Below are 26,154 nucleotides of genomic sequence, written 5' to 3'. Positions count from 1 at the left end.
CCCAGACAGTCCTAGAAAAATTATTGCTTGAGAAAGTTCTCTTTGCTAAGAAGCTATTGCAACATTTACCTGGAGCTAACCCTGAAATAGCACTGCTGGGTGATTTCAAAAGAAAATCGATCAATAATATAATACTCTTAGCAAAAATGTTTATCTTTAACAATCTGTAGAAACTATGAGAATAGAAAGGTTCAGAACCTTTGTGAAAAATACATGACAAATAGAAATCAAAACTGGATGGTCTTCAGAAATAGATGGGAGGGGTTGAGGGTAGCTGAAGGATGGGACTAATAACGAACAAAATATAAATATTGTAAAATGTACTGGGTCCGTAAAATGTATAAGCTGGAAGTAGAAGCCTAAGTGTCAATTAGTGCATTCGGAAAGTATTCCTTTTCCACATTTTGTTACGTTACATAATTATTCTAAAATTGATTTTTTTTTAATTATCCTCAACATCTACACACAATACCCCATAATAAAAAAGCGAAAACAGATTTTTAGAAATGCTTGCAAATGTATTACAAATTAAAAACAGAAATACCTTATTTACGTAAGTATTCAGACCCTTTTCTATGAGACTCGAAATTGACCTCAGGTGCATCCTGTTTCCATTGATCATCCTTGAGATGTTTCTACAATTTGATTGGAGTCCACCTGTTGTATATTCAATTGATTGGACATGATTTGGAAAGGCACACACCTGTCTATATAAGGTCCCACAGTTGACAGTGCATGTCAGAGCAAAAACCAAGCAATGAGGTCGAAGGAATTGTCCATAGAGCTCCGAGACAGGATTGTGTCGAGGCACAGATCTGGGGAAGAGTACCAAAAAATATCTGCAGCATTGAAGGTCCCCAAGAACACAGAGGCCCCCATCATTCTTAAATGGAAGAAGTTTGGAACCACCAAGACTCTTCCTAGAAATGGCCGCCCGGTCAAACTGAGCAATCGGGGGAGAAGGGCCTTGGTCAGGGAGGTGACCAGGAACTCTGACAGAGCTCCTCTGTGGAGATGGGAGAACCTTCCAGAAGGACAACCATCTCTGCAGCACTCCACCAATATGGTAGAGTGGCCAGACAGAAGCCACTCCTCAGTAAAAGGCACATGACTGCCCGCTTGGAGTTTACCAAAAGGCACCTAAAGGACTCTGACCATGAGAAACAAGATTCTCTGTTCTGATTAAACCAAGATTGAACTCATTGGCCTGAATTCCAAGCATCACGTCTGGAGGAAACCTGGCATCATCCCTACGGTGAAGCATGGTGGGGGCAGCATCAGGCTGTGGAGATGTTTTTCAGCGGCAGGGACTGGGAGACTAGTCAGGGTCGAGGCAAAGATGAACGGAGCAAAGTACAGAGATCCTTGATGAAAACCTGCTCCAGAGCACTCAAGACCTCAGACTGGGGTGAAGGTTCACCTTCCAACAGCACAACGACCCTAAGCACACAGCCAAGGCAATGCAGGAGTGGCTCCACGACAAGTCTCTGAATGTCCTTGAGTGGCCCAGCCAGAGCCCGGACTGAGAGGATCTGCAGAGAAGAATGGGAGAAACTCCTCAAATACAGGTGTGCCAAGCTTGTAGCGTCATACACAAGAAGACTCAAGGCTGTAATCGCTGCCAAAGTTGCTTCAACAAAGTACTTAGTAAAGGGTCTGAATACTTAGGTAAATGTGATATTTCAGTATTTTTGCAAAGATTTCTAAAAACCTGTTTTTGCTTTGTCATTATGGGGTATTGTGTGTAGATTGATGAGGAAAAACAACTATTTAATCCATTTTAATGGAAAACAATCACAGTAAGGTACAGTGGGGAAAAAAAGTATTTAGTCAGCCACCAATTGTGCAAGTTCTCCCACTTAAAAAGATGAGAGAGGCCTGTCATTTTCATCATACGTACACGTCAACTATGACAGACAAATTGAGAATTTTTTTTCCAGAAAATCACATTGTAGGATTTTTAATGACTTTATTTGCAAATTATGGTGGAAAATAAGTATTTGGTCACCTACAAACAAGCAAGATTTCTGGCTCTCACAGACCTGTAACTTCTTCTTTAAGAGTCTCCTCTGTCCTCCACTCGTTACCTGTATTAATGGCACCTGTTTGAACTTGTTATCAGTATAAAAGACACCTGTCCACAACCTCAAACAGTCACACTCCAAACTCCACTATGGTCAAGACCAAAGAGCTGTCAAAGGACACCAGAAACAAAATTGTAGACCTGCACCAGGCTGGGAAGACTGAATCTGCAATAGGTAAGCAGCTTGGTTTGAAGAAATCAACTGTGGGAGCAATTATTAGGAAATGGAAGACATACAAGACCACTGATAATCTCCCTCGATCTGGGGCTCCACGCAAGATCTCACCCTGTGGGGTCAAAATGATCACAAGAACGGTGAGCAAAAATCCCAGAACCACACGGGGGGACCTAGTGAATGACCTGCAGAGAGCTGGGACCAAAGTAACAAAGCCTACCATCAGTAACACACTACTCCGCCAGGGACTCAAATCCTGCATTGCCAGACGTGTCCCCCTGCTTAAGCCAGTACATGTCCAGGCCCGTCTGAAGTTTGGGAGAATGTCATATGGTCAGATGAAACCAAAATAGAACTTTTTGGTAAAAACTCAACTCATCGTGTTTGGAGGACAAAGAATGCTGAGTTGCATCCAAAGAACACCATACCTACTGTGAAGCATGGGGGTGGAAACTTCATGCTTTGGGGCTGTTTTTCTGCAAAGGGACCAGGACGACTGATCCGTGTAAAGGAAAGAATGAATGGGGCCATGTATCGTGAGATTTTGAGTGAAAACCTCCTTCCATCAGCAAGGGCATTGAAGATGAAACGTGGCTGGGTCTTTTAGCAACAATGATCCCAAACACACCTCCCGGGCAACGAAGGAGTGGCTTCGTAAGAAGCATTTCAAGGTCCTGGAGTGGCCTAGCCAGTCTCCAGATCTCAACCCCATAGAAAATCTTTGGAGGGAGTTGAAAGTCCGTGTTGCCCAGCGACAGCCCCAAAACATCACTGCTCTAGAGGAGATCTGCATGGAGGAATGGGCCAAAATACTAGCAACAGTGTGTGAAAACATTGTGAAGACTTACAGAAAACGTTTGACATGTGTCATTGCCAACAAGGGGTATATAACAAAGTATTGAGAAACTTTTGTTATTGACCAAATACTTATTTTCCACCATAATTTGCAAATAAATTCATAAAAAATCCTACAATGTGATTTTCTGGATTTTTTTTTCTCATTTTGTCTGTCATAGTTGACATGTACCTATGATGAAAATTACAGGCCTCTCTCATCTTTTTAAGTGGGAGAACTTGCACAATTGGTGGCTGACTAAATACTTTTTTTCCCCACTGTACTTAATTGTACCCAGAAATGATTTGATATTGAGAAAAAAACGTCTGCATTGTATCTTAAATAAAAATAATAATACAAATAAATAAATAAGCATCTCTAGTGAATAGTGCAGTGAGAGGAGAGATGGAAGAAAAAAAACAGGAACACAGTCCTCATTCATCTGGAAACATACATAAATGCGGATTTATCTCTAGTGCCTATATTTCTGTCTGCTCCTCTGCAGCAGAAAACCATATACACCCACACAGTGAGTGGGAAAATATGTCTGTAATCTGCAGCAGATGCAGAGGCAGTTAACACCAGCAGCTCCTAAGAATAGCCCTTTTGCCGACATTAAGCCATTATCTTTTTTACTTTCAAAATCAAATCTAACTTATACAGCACATTTCATACATGGAATGTAACACTGTACAGGAAATAAAACTATGAAAATAAAAACTTAAATATTTACTACACAACAAACATAAGAGGCTAAAAAACAAAATAATAACAATAAAATCTGAAAGACTAAAAAGCAGCCTAAAGTAAAAGCAAAGCTAAAAAGGTGTGTTTTAAGATCTCTCTTAATGTCCACAGTTTCAGCCCCCCTCAGGTTCTCTGGCAGGGTATTCCAGAGGATGGGGGCATAAAGGCTCTCTCCATGCCTCTTGGTCCTTTGTGTAACTTGATGAATTTGCTGGTTGAACCCTCATACAGCTGTGGAAAAAATTAAGAGACCACTGCAAATGTTTCTTAAATCAGCATCTCTACATGTATGACAGCCATTCCACTCCAGTGTCTGTTGAATTCCAACACAGGCACACCTCATTCTACTGAATTAGGTACTGATTAGGTGATCACATGAACCAAATCTTATTTAAAGAGGAAAAGTATAAAAACCACTGCTGTGGTCATCACTATCCTCTTGCAATAGGACCAGCTGGATGGCAAAAACAGTGCTAATAGTACCTCAAAAGTAATATTAATCAAAAAATAACTATTGACCATGCCAAAAGAGTTGAAAAGGAAAGTTCTGAGTGAGGAAAAGAAGGGTTCAATTCTGGCTTTACTGGCAGAGGGATACAGTGAGCGTCAGGTTGCTTCCATCCTTAAAATTTCAAAGACGGCGGTTCATAAGAACAAGGTCAAGCAGCAGACATTGGAGACAACAAAGCTACAGACCGGCAGAGGGCGAAAACGACTCTCTACTGACCGGGATGATCGCCAACTCATTCGAATGTCACTCAACAACCGTAGGATGACATCAAGTGACCTACAAAAATAATGGCGAACGGCAGCTGGGGTGAAGTGCACGGCGAGGACGGTTCGAAACAGGCTCCTAGGGGCAGGGCTGAAGTCGTGCAAAGCTAGATAAAAGCCCTTCATCAATGAGAAGAAAAGAAGAGCCAGGCTGAGGTTTGCAAAAGACCATAAGGATTGGACCGTAGAGGACTGGAGTAAGGTCATCTTGTCTGATGAGTCCAATTTTTAGTTTTGCCCAACACCTGGTCGTCTAATGGTTAGACGGAGACCTGGGGAGGCCTACAAGCCACAGTGTCTCGCACCCACTGTGAAATTTGGTGGAGGATTGGTGATGATCTGAGGGTGCTTCAGCAAGCCTGGAATCGGGCAGATTTGTCTTTGTGAAGGACGCATGAATCAAGCCACGTACAAGGTTGTCCTGGAAGAAAACTTGATTCCTCTTGCTCTGACATTGTTCCCCAACTCTGAGGATTGGTTTTTCTAGCAGGACAATGTGCCATGCCACACAGCCAGGTCAATCAAGGTGTGGATGGAGGACCACCAGATCAAGACCCTGTCATGGCCAGCCCAATCTCCAGACCTGAACCCCATTGAAAACTTCTGGAATGTGATCAAGAGGAAGATGGTTGGTCACAAGCCATCAAACAAAGCTGAGCTGCTTGAATTTCTGCTCCAGGAGTGGCATAAAGTCACCCAAGATCAATGTGAAAGACTGGTGGAGAGCATTCCAAGACGCATGAAAGCTGTGATTGAAAATCAGGGTTATTCCACCAAATATAGATTTCTGAACTCTTCCTAAGTTAAAACATTACTATTGTGTTGTTTAAAAATGAACATGAACTTATTTCTTTGCATTATTCGAGTTCTGACAACACTGCATATTTTTTCTTATTTTGACCAGTTGTCATTTTCTGCAAATAAATGCTCTAAATGACAATATTTTTATTTGGAATTTGGGAGAAATGTTGTCAGTAGTTTATAGAATAAAACAAAACATTTATTTTTACCCAAACACATACCTATAAATAGTAAAACCAGAGAAACTGATAATTTTGCAGTGGTCTCTTATATTTTCCGCAGCTGTATGTGCACAGTCTGTGTATCTCTCTCCTCCCATTCCAGCCCTCTCCCCCTCTAACTCTACCACTTTCTGATACAAACACACACCCACACAAACAGTCTTGCACTTATTCACATTAACATTGCATGCCCGATGCCAATAGGCTTCAGGACCTTTGTATGCTATCTCACATGAGTTGAGTGTAATCTTTGCACAATACAAAGGAAAAGACAACTGAATGGCAAATTTGAGGAAATATCCACTTTTTGTTTGAAACAAAAGAAGACATGGCTGCATGCCCATCCATACACGGTGAAGCTGATCTACTACGCTAACATATGGAATTTAAAGATGGTCATTCCAAGGATCATTTAGCTTTGATTTTAGGACCAATTTAGGTATAAAAATAATAATAGTCATGTAAAATATATATATATATATATATATATATATATATATATATATATATATATATACAGTACCAGTTAAAAGTTGACACACCTACTCATTCAAGGCTTTTCTTTATTTTTACTATTTACTACATTGTAGAATAATAGTGAAGACATCAAAACTATGAAATGACACATGTGGAATCATGTAGTAACCAAAAAAGTGTTAAACAAATGAAAATATGTGTGCAAAGCTGTCATCAAGGCAAAGGGTGGCTACTTTGAAGAATCTAAATTATAAAATATATTTGTTTTACACTTTTTTGGTTACTACAAGGTTCCATATGTGTTATGTCATAGTTTTGATGTCTTCACTATTATTCTACAATGTAGTAAATAGCAAAAAATTAAGAAAAGCCTTGAGTAGGTGTGTCAACTTTTGACTGGTACTGTATATACAGTTGGGAGAACAAGTATTTGATACACTGCCGATTTTGCAGGTTTTCCTACTTACAAAGCATGTAGAGGTCTGTAATTTTTATCATAGGTACCCTTCAACTGTGAGAGACGGAATCTAAAACAAAAATCCAGAAAATCACATTGTATAATTTGCATTTTACTGCATGACATAAGTATTTGATACATCAGAAAAGCAGAACTTAATATTTGGTACAGAAACCTTTGTTTGCAATTACAGAGATCATACGTTTCCTGTAGGTCTTGACCAGGTTTGCACACACTGCAGCAGGGATTTTGGCCCACTCCTCCATACAGACCTTCTCCAGAACCTTCAGGTTTCGGGGCTGTTGCTGGGCAATACGGACTTTCAGCTCCCTCCAAAGATGTTCTATTGGGTTCAGGTCTGGAGACTGGCTAGGCCACTCCAGGACCTTGAGATGCTTCTTACAGAGCCACTCCTTAGTTGCCCTGGCTGTGTTTTTCGGGTCGTTGTCATGCTGGAAGACCCAGCCACGACCCATCTTCAATGCTCTTACTGAGGGAAGGAGGTTGTTGGCCAAGATCTTGCGATACATGGCCCCATCCATCCTCCCATCAATACGGTGCAGTCGTCCTGTCCCCTTTGCAGAAAAGCATCCCCAAAGAATGATGTTTCCACCTCCATGCTTCACGGTTGGGATGGTGTTCTTGGGGTTGTACTCATCCTTCTTCTTCCTCCAAACACGGCGAGTGGAGTTTAGACCACAAAGCTCTATTTTTGTCTCATCAGACCACATGACCTTCTCCCATTCCTCCTCTGGATCATCCAGATGGTCATTGGCAAACTTCAGACGGGCCTGGACATGCGCTGGCTTGAGCAGGGGGACCTTGCGTGTGCTGCAGGATTTTAATCCATGACGGCGTAGTGTGTTACTAATGGTTTTCTTTGAGACTGTGGTCCCAGCTCTCTTCAGGTCATTGACCAGGTCCTGTCGTGTAGTTCTGGGCTGATCCCTCACCTTCCTCATGATCATTGATGCCCCACGAGGTGAGATCTTGCATGGCGCCCCAGACCGAGGATGATTGACCGTCATCTTGAACTTCTTCCATTTTCTAATAATTGTGCCAACAGTTGTTGCCTTCTCACCAAGCTGCTTGCCTATTGTCCTGTAGCCCATCCCAGCCTTGTGCAGGTCTACAATGTTATCCCTGATGTCCTTACACAGCTCTCTGGTCTTGGCCATTGTGGAGAGGTTGGAGTCTGTTTGATTGAGTGTGTGGACAGGTGTCTTTTATACAGGTAATGAGTTCAAACAGGTGCAGTTAATACAGGTAATGAGTGGAGAACAGGAGGGCTTCTTAAAGAAAAACTAACAGGCCTGTGAGAGCCGGAATTCTTACTGTTTGGTAGGTGATCAAATACTTACAGTGGGGAAAAAAAGTATTTAGTCAGCCACCAATTGTGCAAGTTCTCCCACTTAAAAAGATGAGAGAGGCCTGTAATTTTCTTCATAGGTACACATCAACTATGACAGACAAATTGAGAAAAAAAAATCCAGAAAATCACATTGTAGGATTTTTAATGAATTTATTTGCAAATTATGGTGGAAAATAAGTATTTGGTCACCTACAAACAAGCAAGATTTCTGGCTCTCACAGACCTGTAACTTCTTCTTTAAGAGGCTCCTTTGTCCTCCACTCGTTACCTGTATTAATGGCACCTGTTTGAACTTGTTATCAATATAAAAGACACCTGTCCACAACCTCAAACAGTCACACTCCAAACTGCACTATGGCCAAGACCAAAGAGCTGTCAAAGGACACCAGAAACAAAATTGTAGACCTGCACCAGGCTGGGAAGACTGAATCTGCAATAGGTAAGCAGCTTGGTTTGAAGAAATCAACTGTGGGAGCAATTATTAGGAAATGGAAGACATACAAGACCACTGATAATCTCCCTCGATCTGGGGCTCCACACAAGATCTCACCCCGTGGGGTCAAAATGATCACAAGAACGGTGAGCAAAAATCCCAGAACCACACGGGGGGGACCTAGTGAATGACCTGCAGAGAGCTGGGACCAAAGTAACAAAGCCTACCATCAGTAACACACTACGCCACCAGGGACTCAAATCCTGCAGCGCCAGACGTGTCCCCCTGCTTAAGCCAGTACATGTCCAGGCCCGTCTGAAGTTTGCTAGAGTGCATTTGGATGATCCAGAAGAGGATTGGGAGAATGTCATATGGTCAGATGTAACCAAAATAGAACTTTTTGGTAAAAACTCAACTCGTCGTGTTTGGAGGACAAAGAATGCTGAGTTGCATCCAAAGAACACCATACCTACTGTGAAACATGGGCGTGGAAACATCATGCTTTGGGGGTGTTTTTCTGCAAAGGGACCAGGACGACTTATCCGTGTAAAGGAAAGAATGAATGGGGCCATGTATCGTGAGATTTTGAGTGAAAACCTCCTTCCATCAGCAAGGGCATTGAAGATTAAATGTGGCTGGGTCTTTCAGCATGACAATGATCCCAAACACACCGCCCGAGCAACGAAGGAGTGGCTTCGTAAGAAGCATTTCAAGGTCCTGGAGTGTCCTAGCCAGTCTCCAGATCTCAACCCATAGAAAATCTTTGGAGGGAGTTGAAAGTCCGTGTTGCCCAGCGACAGCCCCAAAACATCATTGCTCTAGAGGAGATCTGCATGGAGGAATGGGCCAAATACCAGCAACAGTGTGTGAAAACCTTGTGAAGACTTACAGAAAATGTTTGACCTGTGTCATTGCCAACAAAGGGTATATAACAAAGTATTGAGAAAGTTTTGTTATTGACCAAATACTTATTTTCCACCATAATTTGCAAATAAATTCATTAAAAATCCTACAATGTGATTTTCTGGATTTTTTTCCTCATTTTGTCTGTCATAGTTGACATGTACCTATGATGAAAATTACAGGCCTCTCTCATCTTTTTAAGTGGGAGAACTTGCACAATTGGTGGCTGACTAAATACTTTTTTTCCCCACTGTATGTCATGCAATAAAATGCAAATTAATTACTTAAAAATCATACAATGTGATTTTCTGGATTTTTGTTTTAGATTCCGTCTCTCACAGTTGAAGTGTACCTATGATAAAAATTACAGACCTCTACATGCTTTGTAAGTAGGAAAACCTGCAAAATCGGCAGTGTATCAAATACTTGTTCTCCCCACTGTATATAAATATATTTGAAACATTGAATTTGGCTTTACAGCTATTAGCCCATGGAAACGCATTGAATAACAGATTCATACGTGGAAAAACAGATAGTCAAAAAGTAAATCGAAAGAACGTTTGTTTTAAAATCTCTGTCCTATAACTGAGAGATATAAGAAAGATCGGGAAATTATATACTTAAAAAATCATTAAAAAAACATATTGAACCCCCTTTTTTTGGCACTAAACTTCTTCCATTAATTGTTTTAACTGGTACCGGCTACCTTCAGACGACTCTTGTGATGCTTGTGGGCATCCTCGAGCAAACCAACCGACATATACGTGTTCGTCAGAATTTCTCCTTTCCATAGAGGGGTCCAAACCAGTAGCCCAAACTGTTCGGATGCGACAGACAGAAGTTGGCAGATCGGCGGTACCAACTTAAGATGAGTCCCGTGACACTTGTTGTAGAGCTAAACGGAGAACACCATCATGTTCGTGAGTCTCACATTTCCGTAGAGTGGTCATATTCGTTTTGTAGGCCAAACCGTTCGGACGCTACACACGTTTTCGTGAGAAGACTGATTTTTAGGATGTCTCATGGTCTGACACACACCGCTGTAGCTTGGTCACCTTCCACCGCAGACGCAGAAGGCTGCCATACAAATATCTCTAGCTTAAACAGACAGATGTTGATGGGAATTTCTTTATTATGCTAATTAGATTTCCACAGGGGCCAGACATCGACGCTACATACTTTTTTCCCCAAACAAGATACTAAGTCATTCAAACGATATACTAAGTCATTCAAACGAGATACTAAGTCGTTCAAACAAGATACTAAGTCGTACGAACGAGAATAGTTATTTTGTCTATTTAGGCCTCATTTGTTATGCAGCTTGTCAGACCGTGTAATGGTTGCTGCAGCCATTTATTCACTGATTCCATCCATTGATATGATTGGCAGTTCTTTGATAGCCTAAAACATGGTTGCTTTGAATGCCAAAGCATGTAAGTGGCCGAGTGAGGAGCAGAGCATAATTGAGCAGATTTAAAAAACTGCTCAGCCACAAGCTCTGGGCATGCTCTGCCTAGAATATTTCATTTCCATTTTCACTATTTTAATTAGACCTATTCAGTTGTAATTATTTAACCTACCCCACCCACAGTATCCTATATCTAGTTTATATTCTACTTTCTAACATTTGGATATGTAGGACTTCAAATGTATTAACAGATTGTATAGGTAAGCAATACATAGGTTACTGTCAAATGTATTGGATTTTTTCTTGGAATAGAAACACCATAAAATATATAAATTAATGAACCAAAATATAATAAATAAATTGTTAATAATAAAGCCCAGTATCAGCTTATTTTCATAAATAAAAGGGAATAAATAAGCTTAAACCCCAACAAGCTTCACATGTGCACTGAGCGTGGGAAATGCACTCTACAAATTAACTATTATTATTATAAAGACAGAAAAATACACATGTAAAAGCTTAATTACATAAAGGAATATTAGTGGGAATATAGCCATAATATAAACAAGAAAGGAGAATGGAATTCGAAAAGACTAAAATTGAAAAATATATTGAGATGAAGCCGCCCTAGTGTGTGGAAGCTATTTCAAAAAAATGGAGAAGGAAAACAATAAACCTTAGTGAACTGTTTACAGAAAATATATACAAAATAATACATATAGGAGCAAATCAGCCTGAATATCAGGACGCACAACTGCAATGCGTTTCGACTAATTCATACGCACATTGCATCTGAAAATGTTCTTTAGAGATTGCAACCCCTCTTCCGCCACGAAAAGTGTGTTTAGGGCTCCATCTAAGTTAATTCCACCTAGGCCTATTGACCCAGTTTTGGATACATACTACATATTTGTGCGTAAAGACATATCCAAGCTAGAGGCAATAGGATATGTCAGGAATAACTTTACCCGCTCTGAGAAACAAGCCCTTAAATCTCCAGAATGACACTATAGTCATCCTCCCAGCGGACAAGGGAGGCGCTGTTACTGTACACGACTACATTGTCTATAAGACTGAAGTACTCATCAATCAGTTGCCTCAGACGTTGTATAAAAGACTCACTACAAATCCCACAAAACAGCTTTTGGGTGTAATCGAACAGACTGTCACCAAGGGCATGCACAAACAAGAACACAGATTATTGGTGGGAAAAAAACAGCTCCACACCGGTAATCTGAAGTCCCTAAAATACTGTTTAATTATCTAAATCCTCAAAGAGACAGGATGAATCTTCTTTGAAATATCAGACCAGGTTTGGCAGAAGGCATGAAGATCTCTGCTTGGCTTCAAATGCCCTAATTGATAAATATGCCCATATGTATTGTGACACTTTTGTTTACCAAAGATACAATTAGACATTAGTTAAACTTCTTCCTGCTAATAAAAACGACTCCACACAACGTTATTGTCCAAATAATCTGTGCGCACCTCAGAATTTTTTTTGCTCAGTAGGTGACTTTTGACTCCACTAAGTATTTGAAATAGCCTAATCGGTCCGCGTCAGCTCGCGTAGAATAGTAAAGTAGTTATAGTTGATTATTATTATTATTATTACTGCTACTGCATGAGGCTATAAAACTGCATGCCACATTAAGTTGATCCCTGCAATGGGAGGATTTATTTTGCAACCCGTCCGCCAAATCCATCCATTAGGCTACGCACGGTTCCCCCTTATCAAATTAATAGGTTGTCTTCGGTGCTATTGAAAATCGGATATCTTCCTTATGTTTCAGTAAACCAAGCCAAAACTTCAATGATTAAACAGTGTCATCATTAAAGTTTACTATCTCTTTATTTCATTTTGGTGATTAAACATATTTTTTCCTGTTATTGTGAACTGTAGGCTATAACAAGTTAAATTGAAGGCCTATCACAAACCTCTTTTGTAGGCGATTCTGGTAGGCTAATAAAAGCATGTCGTTCGCAGCATAAACCAGCCTATTATCTCTGAAGTTCATTAATTTATTGGTGATATATACTTTAACTTTATGTTTAAGCTACTATTAAAGAGCTCACATGGTGTACTTCTCTGCCAGAGCGCGTGAGATAACTAGTCCTACCGGTAAGTGCGGTCTAAGCAATTCCCTTATGATATCACGTTACCGCCCTACACATAGGCAACATGTCCATAAGGCTAGTGGAATTTAAGCTTTCCCAAAATTTTACTTAATTAAATTGGCAAAATTATATAGCCCAATTAGCCTAGTCCTGTCTACACAGAAATAAATTAAATCATTCAAAATAGGCTACAGAGGATGATTTGGCCACAGAGGATCATTAGCTTTAAAAAAAATTAACTGCATTGCCTACAGTCGGAAAGGCAGTGCGAGTAATTTTGGCAGCTTGCACGGCAAATACCAAATAGATGATTGTTGAGTTGCGACTGTCAATGAAAAGTAGAGAGGCCCAGCCAGGCATATCGCAATATTTCTAAATAAAATTGCGGGAAAACATAGTTTGGAAAGCAAATGGCTATTGCTGTAAAGAGAACACAATGAAAACACTCTAATCTGTCTAGTTATAAACATTCTCTACTTAATTGAGCGAACAACAGCGTAGCCTATCTTATTGGCATCAACGGAGAGCATCAGCCATATCCCTGGTGAGTGCGCACTGTGCATATTCACAATATCATTGTTGGGTCAGTGCCACATAAGTTTGTTTTTGGACAATAATTTCCTCCTCCAGTTTAGATGGGCGTCATATTCTATTTGTCTCCCGTTCTTGTAGGCCTATAGAATAGTAGGCAACCTTACATAAGTCTGCAAATGTGATGATGCATGGAATGCTTTATTTTAAAAGGTGCCTTTTATTGATTATATTGATGTCAAACTGTTCTTTACCTATTGCTGCACACATTTCATTCTACATTTCATTCACAATCAAGGAAGGCTGCGTATTCCCTCAAGCAGTTGTGAAGTGTAGGCCTAAGAACAATGTTCTGCTGAGTGCAAATTTGAACATTGTGAAAATTCTGTGCAACTTTTGGCGCATGTTTACTGTGAACACTGAGGCTATACCCTGCTTTAAGTTAGTTATAACAGTTTCCAATTAGGCTACTGTGGCTATTTGATCATAATGTAGGCCTATAAGAGTGGTCTACCATCAAAAACTATGGAAAAATGCATCCCATAACATTTTAACATGGAAATAGCTGTTCTATCATTCAGCCTTCAGTAGCAGCCAATCTGTGGTGTTCAATGTAGGCCTACATTCCATGAGACTTTTGAAAGAAACATTCAGACAAGGTGACTGAAAATGTTGTGGTGTTTGATACAAGAAATCAAAATTCATTATTATTTCCATACCATTATTACAGAGAATCAGACAAATTATGCTACCCTGTCCCTATTGCCTATTTAGCTTATTCATCCTGCCTCTTTAAGACAGAACAAAAGCTCTTTACCTGACTCATTTTTCAAAGATGGCTAGAAATGCATACGTTTTGTGCTCTTGCAGGAAGCAACCACTCCCCCATTGCTGACTAGAAATGATCTATAACTGGGCTAATACTGTAACTCACTTACTAGCAAAGAATATGAACAAATGTGCACACGTGGCTACATGCAGCTCTCGCTTTGATCTCAAAACAAGTGCATCTACTCGTGACCACTCATGGTGTGAACACAGTCCAGTTCAAAGTGAATGGCACAGATCCATATACAGTGGGGAGAACAAGTATTTGATACACTGCCGATTTTGCAGGTTTTCCTACTTACAAAGCATGTAGAGGTCTGTCATTTTTATCATAGGTACACTTCAACTGTGAGAGACTGAATCTAAAACAAAAATCCAGAAAATCACATTGTATGATTTTTAAGTAATTAATTGCATTTTATTGCATGTCATAAGTATTTGATAAATCAGAAAAGCAGAACTTAATATTTGGTACAGAAACCTTTGTTTGCAATTACAGAGATAATACATTTCCTGTAGGTCTTGACCAGGTTTGCACACACTGCAGCAGGGATTTTGGCCCACTCCTCCATACAGACCTTCTCCAGATCCTTCAGGTTTCGGGGCTGTCGCTGGGCAATACGGACTTTCAGCTCCCTCCAAAGATTTTCTATTGGGTTCAGGTCTGGAGACTGGCTAGGCCACTCCAGGACCTTGAGATGCTTCTTACGGAGCCACTCCTTATTTGCCCTGGCTGTGTGTTTCGGGTCGTTGTCATGCTGGAAGACCCAGCCACGACCCATCTTCAATGCCCTTAATGAGGGAAGGAGGTTGTTGGCCAAGATCTCGCGATACATGGCCCCATCCATCCTCCCCTCAATACGGTGCAGTCGTCCTGTCCCCTTTGCAGAAAAGCATCCCCAAAGAATGATGTTTCCACCTCCATGCTTCACGGTCGGGATGGTGTTCTTGGGGTTGTACTCATCCTTCTTCTTCCTCCAAACACGGCGAGTGGAGTTTAGACCAAAAAGCTATATTTTTGTCTCATCAGACCATATGACCTTACCTATTGCAGATTCAGTCTTCCCAGCCTGGTGCAGGTCTACAATTGTGTTTCTGGTGTCCTTTGACAGCTCTTTGGTCTTGGCCATAGTGGAGTTTGGAGTGTGACTGTTTGAGGTTGTGGACAGGTGTCTTTTATACTGATAACAAGTTAAAACAGGTGCCATTAATACAGGTAACGAGTGGAGGACAGAGGAGCCTCTTAAAGAAGAAGTTACAGGTCTGTGAGAGCCAGAAATCTTGCTTGTTTGTAGGTGACCAAATACTTATTTTCCACCATAATTTGCAAATAAATTCATTAAAAATCCTACAATGTGATTTTCTGGATTTTCTTTTCTCAATTTGTCTGTCATAGTTGACATGTACCTATGATGAAAATTACAGGCCTCTCTCATCTTTTTAAGTGGGAGAACTTGCACAATTGGTGGCTGACTAAATACTTTTTTTCCCCACTGTATATTCCATTCTCCTTTCTCTTGTTTTATATTATGGCTATATTTCCACTAATATTCCTTTATCGAATTAAGCTTTAACATCAATTTTTCTGTCATTATAATAATAATATTTCATTTGTAGAGCACATTTCCCATGCCCAATGCACATGTGAAGGTTGTTGGGGCTTACTTCTGTGCGCAAATCATTGCACGGCTGCAGTTTGGGCTTATTTATTCCCTTTTATTTATGAAAAGAAGCTGATACTGGTTTTTATTTGATTTATTTCTGATATATTAGCTTAATGAAATTGATTTATATTATGGTGTTTCTATTCTTAGAAAAACCCATAGATTTTACAGTTGCCTATGTATTGCCTACCTAAAACATAAATTAATACAAGTCCTTCAAAATAGAAACTATATATCCTGTTAGAAAGTAGAGTATAAACTAGATAGGCTACTGTGGGTGGGGTAGGCTTAATAATTACAACTTAATAGACCTAATTAAAATAATTGTGATAATGATAACAAAATATTCTAGGCAGAGCATGCCCAAAGCTTGTGGCTGAGCAGTACCAGAGTGAAATTGGAGCGGGAGAGAAGGCAGACAATTGTTTTTTAATCTTCTGAATTACGCTCTGCTCCTCGCTCCACACTTGCCCACTTACATGCTCTGGCATTCAAAAGCAGCCCTGCTTTAGGCTATCAAAGAAGTGTCAATTATATCAATGGATGGAATCAGTGAATGAATGGTTGCAGCAACCATAACAAATTAGGCCTAATTAGACAAAATAACAATTATCTTGTTTGAACGACTTAGTATCTTGTTCGAACAACTTAGTAAAACAATTATAATAATAAATAAATAAAAGTTGTATAAAACGCGATACTAAGTCGTTCAAATTAGAATTCCAAGAGTCTTTTTTTGGTTTTGTTTCTTGCCATGGGCTTCAGGGCTTCCATAATGAAGTAATGAATCACACATTACAGAATTAAGACTTTACAATGAAACTACGCAAAGGATATTTCCACGGTAAAGGTATCATATAAGTGTAAATCACACATCCCATTTCAAGCCAATGATGTTTGAAAAATCACATTATCTCTACATCACCGTGGGAGGTGACCTGCTTTAACGCCACCTATCTGTCTGAAATTACATTTGACTGCCATCTACTGTACCTGTGCAAGAACATCCATCAACTCCATGTCCCTCTTCCCCAGCCTTTTTCATCTCACAACCTCATCCTATTAATCCTCTCTGCATGGCTAGACCGCAGTATCATGTAGAACACAGACCACAGTTACCATGTGGAACATAGACCACTCATCAAAGATCCACTTCTGTGTGTAAAGTAGCTAGTGGGTGAACTAGCTCTCACAAGAGACTGGGAGCCAGTACATGGTCATAGCCCCCTTCTTTGCTGCTTCACTGACCCCTTGTCTCGTTGATCAGATAGATAGACATCAATAGGTCGGGTCACCTACAGTGTTCTAAAGAGCCACTCAACACAGCTTGGGGTTGTAGAGTGAATCACACCTGAATCACACACACATGGCCTGCATAAGTGTGTCAGTGCCCCACATTCTCCAGCGCCACCAGGTAAGCTTGGTCATGATTTTACATTTCTGTTTTTAGGGATAAACCACCACCATAAGCATTGTACGTATCACCTTTTTCTGTGAAAGGGAGTAATGTTTTATAAATAAGGAGAGTGCAGTTCTGCTCATCCATCTGCTGGTTTAAACAAATGTTGATTCAATACAGTGCACCAGACTTTATTAGCAGGAAGAAGAGAACTTAATCAAGTACCCTCCAATCAAAATAAATAACCCACCTCTCCATTAGATATCAGATTAGCTCTAAACACATTTGACAATCTGGTGTGTCTCTAAATCCTTGATCTTGCTCTCAGAAAAAGTAGTATTTTACCGTCGTACTTCAAGAATAAAATTATTTCTAAACCATCTAACCCAGCTCCCCCCACCCCGTTGGTATAACTGCTTGCTTATCGTTCCTTTAAAATTCCCTTTCATTCTGTGTCTCCTTTCATGTGACTATCCTCATCAGTTTCTGATTCTAAGCCCCGTTTTCATTTACTTTCCCCTTCTTTTTATGTGCTGCAATGCCTTCTGTTCCAATAAAACAAAGTTGCACTTCAAATAAGCAATGGCATATTGTGTCATCTTTAGTCAACAATCCAATCCTTCTTCTGTGAGGTTGGCAAAGCAGCCTCCCCATTTCATATCTAGCATCTAATGTTCTCACCAGGTAGAATTTGATCCAGGGAGAAAGGCTTTATGTGTACATGCTTTTAGTGCAGACATTTCATTGTCTGTCATAACTCCTACTGATATGAATGTTGTTATACGAGTTGTGCCTAACTCCTGAAAACATTTTTCGTTTTCAATCAAGTTCTGCTAAACAGTGGAGTTATTTATTTGGTAAATCAAATATAGATCACTTTCTTTGAAAGCGAATAGTCACTGTTTTACTAACGTCCACAAGGTATTGAAAATGGTCTATAATGCATGGCATTAGGTTTTATAAAAGCAAAGACTTGTAAATACAGTATATATAATTTAGATATCCATCTGAAGGACATCTGGGGTTTCACAACAGCAGGAGGAAGTTGAACATCATTAATCATTGGACAATTCCCATATTTCCTTTATCTCCCTTGCTTACCGAGCTGATCAGTGCAACTCAATTCAATTTGTGGGTTCCCTGTTAATATTGCCACACGTATTTCCTCATGAACACATTTCACAGTGGCTTTCTTTAAAAACGAATGTTTAAATATATTTTCCTTTACTATTTTCCCCTAACCATACCACCACTCCCCTAATTGGAGTAAACTAATGGACAACAACACTTAGGCTTCTACTTCCAGCTTATACACACTATATATATTTTCACAGCTACCCAAGTACATGAAGTACCTTACAAATGTTACAGTTAGGTTACAAAGCAACAATTCAATTCCATTTTCAGTGTAAAACACTCTGTATCAATTTGTCTGTCACTTGATTGCTCAACATTTCACACAACATCACACTCACTTCCCTGAGCTAGTGTGTTTGAATTCAGTTAACAGTTCAAGATCAGATTTTATCAGTGGGAGAAAAAGTTACATATCAGACCAAATAATATATTTTTTCATTCAAATACTTTGATTAAACCTACCTGGAGTGCCAAATGGCAAGAGTTTGAACTTTTGTGACAACTCCATTCGTTCCACTGCCAGGCAAGCTCACTCAAGTGCAGCAAAAGTATTTGAAAGAAAACAACTTCTATACCGGGACCCAGGTCTGGTGGTAATGTATTGAATAGCTTTAGACATTATCTCCCTGAGTAATCCCCCAACAACACCAAGCTGGGGCTTCAGCGAACAGTCCCTGAAACTCAATAGGAGCAGATCAGTGTCGGGGAGAAGTAAAGGAGCAGTAGAAAGTGAGCTTATGTGGGGTGACGGGGGTGCAAGGGAACGGGGCCTCCAACACATTTCATCAAGCAGGAGTCTCGTCAAGCAGCGTTATTGGAAAACAACTGTCTGAGAGGAGCCAAAGCAGGTCAGTTTACTCTAGGATTGTATCAGCAGGCGCTCACACACATTGCAAATCGAGGGAAAAGGGGGAGCAGTATACTGCAGCAGGGGACGTGGGAGAGGTGGCAGTCCGGCCAATTACTCTGGCATTCAGCTAAAAATCGCAGAAGCCCCAGAGTGTTCTCCCACTGAATATGAGATGGGTGGCGGAGTGACACTGATCCCTCGCCGTGACAGGGGAGAGGATGTATTCAGTGGTGAGCTATGGTATCGGAGTGATCTGTGGAACAACCTGTCAATCAGTGGAGCTGACTGAGAACCAGGTTACACAAGAGCAAGTGACAAGCATTGAAAATGGTATTCGTTTATTGTAGGCTGACTTGGTTTATATACTGTAGTTCAATAATTGCTCATGGTATGGAACAAAAGTGAAATCTCACTCCTGGGTGGCCAGGAGGGTTATGTGTGTTATGAGCTGCAGTATTGTTGATAATTTCAATTCAAAACATGCTTTAAATGATATTCCACAGCAGTGCCACAAATGGCATGTTAAAAACATATTACTGCAACATTCAGGGTGGAGATATGAAGTGTCCATGATGTTGTGAAAAGTCTACTATAGACGTCCTACAACAAATATACATACTACCTCAAAAGTAGCCTACTATATAATTATATTCCAACAGAAGTGTTAAGCTTAATCGGAATATCCGGTATTATGTAAATGACCAGGACCCTGTCTGTCTTCTACAAAAGGGCAGATACCAGTGTAAAAACATGACTAATTATTGTGAATGCTCTTGGCTAGATGTTTTTTAAACAGTACAGTATCTCTTTGCTCTATAAAGAGGAGCCAAATCTGTAATTAACACCGTGTACCTCCACTCTCGCCGCAACACCTGATTGTCAAATGTGGATTAAGCCCCAATTAACTTAATACCACAGACAATTCACCTGAGAAGTCAGTTGGAACAAAGTCTGAATATCATTGTACCTTTTATATCTAAAGGGCATAGTATTAGTGAGACTACACAATATGACAGTATGTTCACAAACATTTTTTATCTGCACTGAGCAAATTTCAGGTCTGCTGAGCGCAAACTTCAACATTATGAAAATTCTGTGCAACTTCCAGTGTGCGTTTACTGTGAACACTGAGGCTGTACCCGCTTAAAGTTAGTTTTAAGAGTGATCATAATGTTTTTTTTATTTTTTATTTCACCTTTATTTAACCAGGTAAGCCAGTTGAGAACATGTTCTCATTTACAACTGCGACCTGGCCAAGATAAAGCAAAGTAGTGCAATAAAAACAACACAGAGTTACATATGGGGTAAAAAAAAAAATACATAAAGTCAGAAATACAACAGAAAATATATATACAGTGTGTGCAAATGTAGCAAGTTATGGAGGTAAGGCAATAAATAGGCTATAGTGCAGAATAATTACAATAGTATTAACACTGGAATGCTAGATGTGCAAGAGATTATGTGCAAATAGAGATACTGGGGTGCAAAAGAGCAAATTAAATAACAATATAGGGATGAGGTAGTTGGGTGGGCTAATTTCAGATGGGCTGTGTACAGGTGCAGTGATCGGTAAGGTGCTCTGACAACTGATGCTTAAAGTTATTGGGGGAGATAAGAGTCTCCAGCTTCAGAGATTTTTGCAATTCGTTCCAGTCATTGGCAGCAGAGAACTGGAAGGAATGGCGGCCAAAGGAGGTGTTGGCTTTGGGAATGACCAGTGAGATATACCTGCTGGAGCGCAGACTGCGGGTGGGTGCTGCTATAGTGACCAATGAGCTAAGATAAGGCGGGGATTTGCCTAGCAGTGATTTATAGATGGCCTGGAGCCAGTGGGTTTGACGACGAACATGTAGTGAGGGCCAGCCAACAAGAGCGTACAGGTCACAGTGGTGGGTAGTGTATGGGGCTTTGGAGACAAAACGGATGGCACTGTGATAGACTACATCCAATTTGCTGAGTAGAGTGTTGGAGGCTATTTTGTAAATGACATCGCCGAAGTCAAGGATCGGTAGGATAGTCAGTTTTACGAGGGCATGTTTGGCAGCATGAGTGAAGGAGGCTTTGTTGCGAAATAGGAAGCCGATTCTAGATTTAACTTTGGATTGGAGATTCTTTATGTGAGTCTGGAAGTTGAGTTTACAGTCTAACCAGACACCTAGATATTTGTAGTTGTCCACATACTCTAGGTCAGACCCGTCGAGAGTGGTGATTCTAGTCGGGTGGGCGGGTGCTAGCAGCGTTCGATTGAAAAGCATGCATTTAGTTTTACTAGTGTTTAAGAGCAGTTGAAGGCTACTGAAGGATTGTTGTATGGCATTGAAGCTCGTTTGGAGGTTTGTTAACACAGTGTCCAATGAAGGGCCAGATGTATACAAAATGGTGTCGTCTGCGTAGAGGTGGATCTGAGAGTCACCAGCAGCAAGAGCGACATCATTGATATACACGGAGAAAAGTGTCGGCCCAAGAATTGAACCCTGTGGCACCCCCATAGAGACTGCCATAGGTCCAGACAACAGGCCCTCCGATTTGACACACTGAACTCTATCTGAGAAGTAGTTGGTGAACCAGGCGAGGCAGTCATTTGAGAAACCAAGGCTATTTAGTCTGCCAATAAGAATGCGGTGGTTGACAGAGTCGAAAGCCTTGGCCAGGTCGATGAAGACGGCTGCACAGTACTGTCTATTATCAATCGCGGTTATAATATCGTTTAGGACCTTGAGCGTGGCTGAAGTGCACCCGTGACCAGCTCGGAAACCGGATTGCATAGCGGAGAAGGTACGGTGGTATTCGAAATGGTCGATGATCTGTTTGTTAACTTGGCTTTCGAATACTTTCGAAAGGCAGGGCAGGATGGATATAGGTCTGTAGCAGTTTGGATCTAGAATGTCACCCCCTTTGAAGAGGGGGATGACCGCGGCAGCTTTCAATCTCTGGGGATCTCAGACGTTATGAAAGAGAGGTTGAACAGACTAGTAATAGGGGTTGCGACAATTTCGGCGGCTAGTTTTAGGAAGAAAGGGTCCAGATTGTCTAGCCCAGCTGATTTGTAGGGGTCCAGATTTTGCAGCGCTTTCAAAACATCAGCTGTCTGAATTTGTGTGAAGGAGAAGCGGGGGGGCATGGGCAAGTTGCAGCAGAGGGTGCAGAGTTGGTGGCCGGGTTAGTGGTAGCCAGATGGAAAGCATGGCCAGCTGTAGCAAAATGCTTGTTGAAATTCTCGATTATTGTAGATTTATCGGTGGTGATAGTGTTTCCTAGCCTCAGTGCAGTGGGCAGCTGGGAGGAAGTGCTCTTATTCTCCATGGACTTTACAGTGTCCCAAAACTTTTTGGAGTTAGTGCTACAGGATGCAAATTTCTGTTTGAAAAAGTTAGCCTTTGCTTTCCTGACTGCTTGTGTATATTGGTTCCTAACTTCCCTGAAAAGTTGCATATCGCGGGGGCTATTGTAGGCTTACCAGAGTGGCCTACCATAAAAAACAATGGAGAAAATGCATCCCATAACATTTAACATGGAAATAGCTGTTCTATCATTCAGCCTACAGTAGCAGCCAATGTGTGGTGTTCAATGTAGGCCTATTTTCCATGATACCTTTCAAAAAAACATGCAGGGCTTGACATTAACCTGTTTATCCACTTGTCCTTCAGACAAGGAAGTGACAAAAAATGGTGTTTGATGCAAGAAACCAAAATAAAATGCATTATTATTCCCATACCATTATTACACAGAATCAGAAAAATGGTTACCCTCTGCCTATTGGCTACTTAGCTTATTCAAGCCTGTCTCAAAATACAACACTGCTCCTTTAAGACAAAAAAAAAGATCTTTACCTGACTCGTTTTTCAAAGATGTCTAGAAATATACACTTTTGTGCTCTTTTTGGAAGCAATCACTCCCCTATTGCTGACTACAAATTATCTATAACTGGGCTAATAACTCACTAACTAGCAAAATATATGAACAAAATGTGCACACGTTGCTACATGCAGCTCTCACTTTGATCTCAAAACAAGCACATCTACTCACAACCACAGCTGTAAACACAGTCCAGTTCAAAGTAAATGGCACAGATCCATATATGGCAATGGTCTATTTGCATATAGGCCTACTGCAGCTCTGACTGGTTATGCTGCACAGGTCTGTGTAGAGTACGGTCTGTGTAGAGTACGGTCTGTGTCGAGTACGGTCTGTGTAGAGTACTGGCTGATTCATTGGTGTCAATGCAATAGAATCCTATTCTGATGCATTCTGCCTACAACAAAATCTCTTGCATAGTTCGTTTTGTTTCGGTATGTTGCATTGAAAGTAGCTAATATTGCGTTCATTTGATCACAATTGCCACAGTAAAGGAAAACATTGATAGTGTTAACAGGGACAACTCTAGAAAGTTGAGTGAACTTCAGTCTCGTGCGTCTCTCTGTGGGCTGATATTTCTTCTGTGCGGCAGTCCAGGGGGAGCTGCACGGCAGTCTTGGGGCTACTGCGCGCCCATGTGCAGCTTAGAGGGAACATTAAATATGACTCCATATTAAACTTGAAGTGGTCCTTTATGCAGAGTAAATCATTCTCGAATTTTCCAGCACTTATTTGGCACCAACCCACCATTGTATTGAACAAAGAGTTCATGTAAACATCAGGTATTTAACATGACTTTTCCAGGTGACACAAAGAACCAAGTGACTCTTAAGAAAAACCTAAATCCTATAAAAGAACATGGCACTGCTTGGTACTGTTAGGTTGGTATTTTGGTTGCCGTTACCAAGGCAATTGTTTCTACTAACCATTGACTTAACAGCAGGACTGGTGAATTTAGATTTTGTTCAGTAGACTGAAACCCAAAAAGAAAACAAACAATCTTCATGCGAGATTGTGCTTTCTTGCTTGGTTTCCAGGCAATGACTGCACTGCAAATAGTCACAAGCCCATTTGGAAAATCAGAGTAAATCTAGTCCATGGGAATTGAGACAAACTTCTTTCACAGCTTGTGTTTTATGACAGTCAATATGAATGCCCTGGCTGACACTTCTCATCTAGACACAGAAAATGAATTCAATAAAGGGGACGATTTCTTTGCAGTTGAAGACTAAGCCAAGCAATTATGAAATTGCAATACGCCTGGGAGGAAGTGGGCAGTCCAGAATAATTAATTTAGGTTGGCTAAAAGGCCATGGGGTGGACAGAACTCCTAGTCTGTGATGAATGTCTGTGTAATGCTATCAATCACACAGGACAATTACAATACTATACAGTAAGTCTCCTCCTCCCGTGCATGTTAGAATGTCAATGTCACATTCAAGCAAGCATAGGCAGAAGTTCAACAGATCTATAAGAGAAGAGACCAATTCTAATTTAAAAGGACTTTAACTGTCTATGTCATTGAATACCTCTCTTGGATAAAAGGGTTGGATCTTAAACAGGTTTCGGTTCAAGACGGTTACAGGACGGACTGATTTTACTATCGCCAATTTCAATTACAGTTAAGCAAGATCATCAAGTTATTCACCTTAAATCTATTCTTAGAAATATTTAATGAATCACATTGAGGTCATAGCTAAATTAATAATGAAAAGCTCTACTCTACAGTATGATGAAATATTAATCATATTCACATTGTATTAGTATTTTCTATCAGTAGTAAAAAAAAAAATGTTTTCGTTATGTGGTCCTGTATGGCTGTTGGTAGAGCATGGCGCTTGCAATGCCAGTATTGTGGGTTCGATTCCCGACACCCATACAATGCAATGAGTCCACAAACATTAGGAAAACCTACTCTTTCCATGACATAGACTGACCAGGTGAATCCAGGTGAAAGCTATGATCCCTTAATGATGGCACACTTCAATCAGTGTAGAAAAGGGGAGGAGACAGGTTAAAGAAGGATTTTTAAGCCTTGAGACAATTGAGACATGGATTGTGTATGTGTGCCATTCAGAGGGTGAATGGGCAAGACAACAGATTTAAGGGCCTTTGAACGGGATATGGTAGTAAGTGCCAGGCGCACTGGTTAGAATATGTCAAGAACTGCAACTCTGCTGGGTTTTTCACGCTCAACAGTTTCCTGTGTGATTCAAGAATGGTCCACCGCCCGAAGGACATCTAACCAACTTGACACAACTGTGGGAAGCATTGGAGTCAACATGGGCCAGCATCCCTGTGGAATGCTTTCGACACCTTGTAGTCCATACACCGACAAATTAAGGCTGTTCTGAGTGCAAAATGTGGTGCAACTCAATACTAGGAAGGTGTTCCTAATGTTTTGTACACAGTGTATATGTAGTATGTAATGTTTACGTACTGTTTTACCCACTTCATATGTACATTATAATATAGTCTAGTTAAGGATAATCCTATTTAACTACTGCTGTATACATATTTTCTATTCATATACTGTCCATAATGTCTATACACACCATTAATCTTCCCTGCAAACTGCCCTGTCTGGAACTGAGAGGAGTAACAGCGTAACCTACTTTGCTACCATGACAAAGACCAAAGCCGGCGGAAGTACCCTGTAGGACAGTGGTGTCTCTCTATCACAGGTGAAGGATCTTTTAAACAAACAAAAATAGTTCTACAAGCAGTTGTTACAACAACAACAAGAAAATAGCGAACTAATAAAATAATGGATGACCTGACCAGAGAGCTCCAGGACCTGAAGAACAGTTTGCAGCTCTCCCAGGGTCAGCTCAATGAGTTTAAACAGGAGAACGGCAAGATGACAGCAATCTGTAAGTCACTGAGAGAGGACATCAGTTCTGTATGTGAATCCATAATAACAATGACAGAGAAATCAGATTATCTCAAGGTACAATCAAGGCAGAACAACATGGTTGTGGATGGAATTGCAGAATCTCCACGAGACCTGGACGGAGTCTGAGGACAAAGTGAGGGGAATGATCTTGAAGAAACTAAAGATGGACCACAGGAAGATTGAGGTGGAG

General features: G+C 40.6%; 1 protein-coding gene across 1 annotated transcript in view; it reads right to left on the bottom strand.

Moving 5' to 3' along the window:
• csmd1a (CUB and Sushi multiple domains 1a) overlaps positions 1–26,154 on the bottom strand; it is a 354,566-nt gene that overhangs the window by 271,073 nt on the left and 57,339 nt on the right. The window lies entirely within an intron of this gene.

This window comes from Coregonus clupeaformis, chromosome 1 (genome assembly GCF_020615455.1).
Source record: "Coregonus clupeaformis isolate EN_2021a chromosome 1, ASM2061545v1, whole genome shotgun sequence".
NCBI classification, from domain to species: Eukaryota; Metazoa; Chordata; class Actinopteri; order Salmoniformes; family Salmonidae; genus Coregonus; species Coregonus clupeaformis.
The sequence above is the reverse complement of the archived record's forward strand: the minus strand, read 5'-3'. Positions and strand labels throughout refer to the sequence as shown.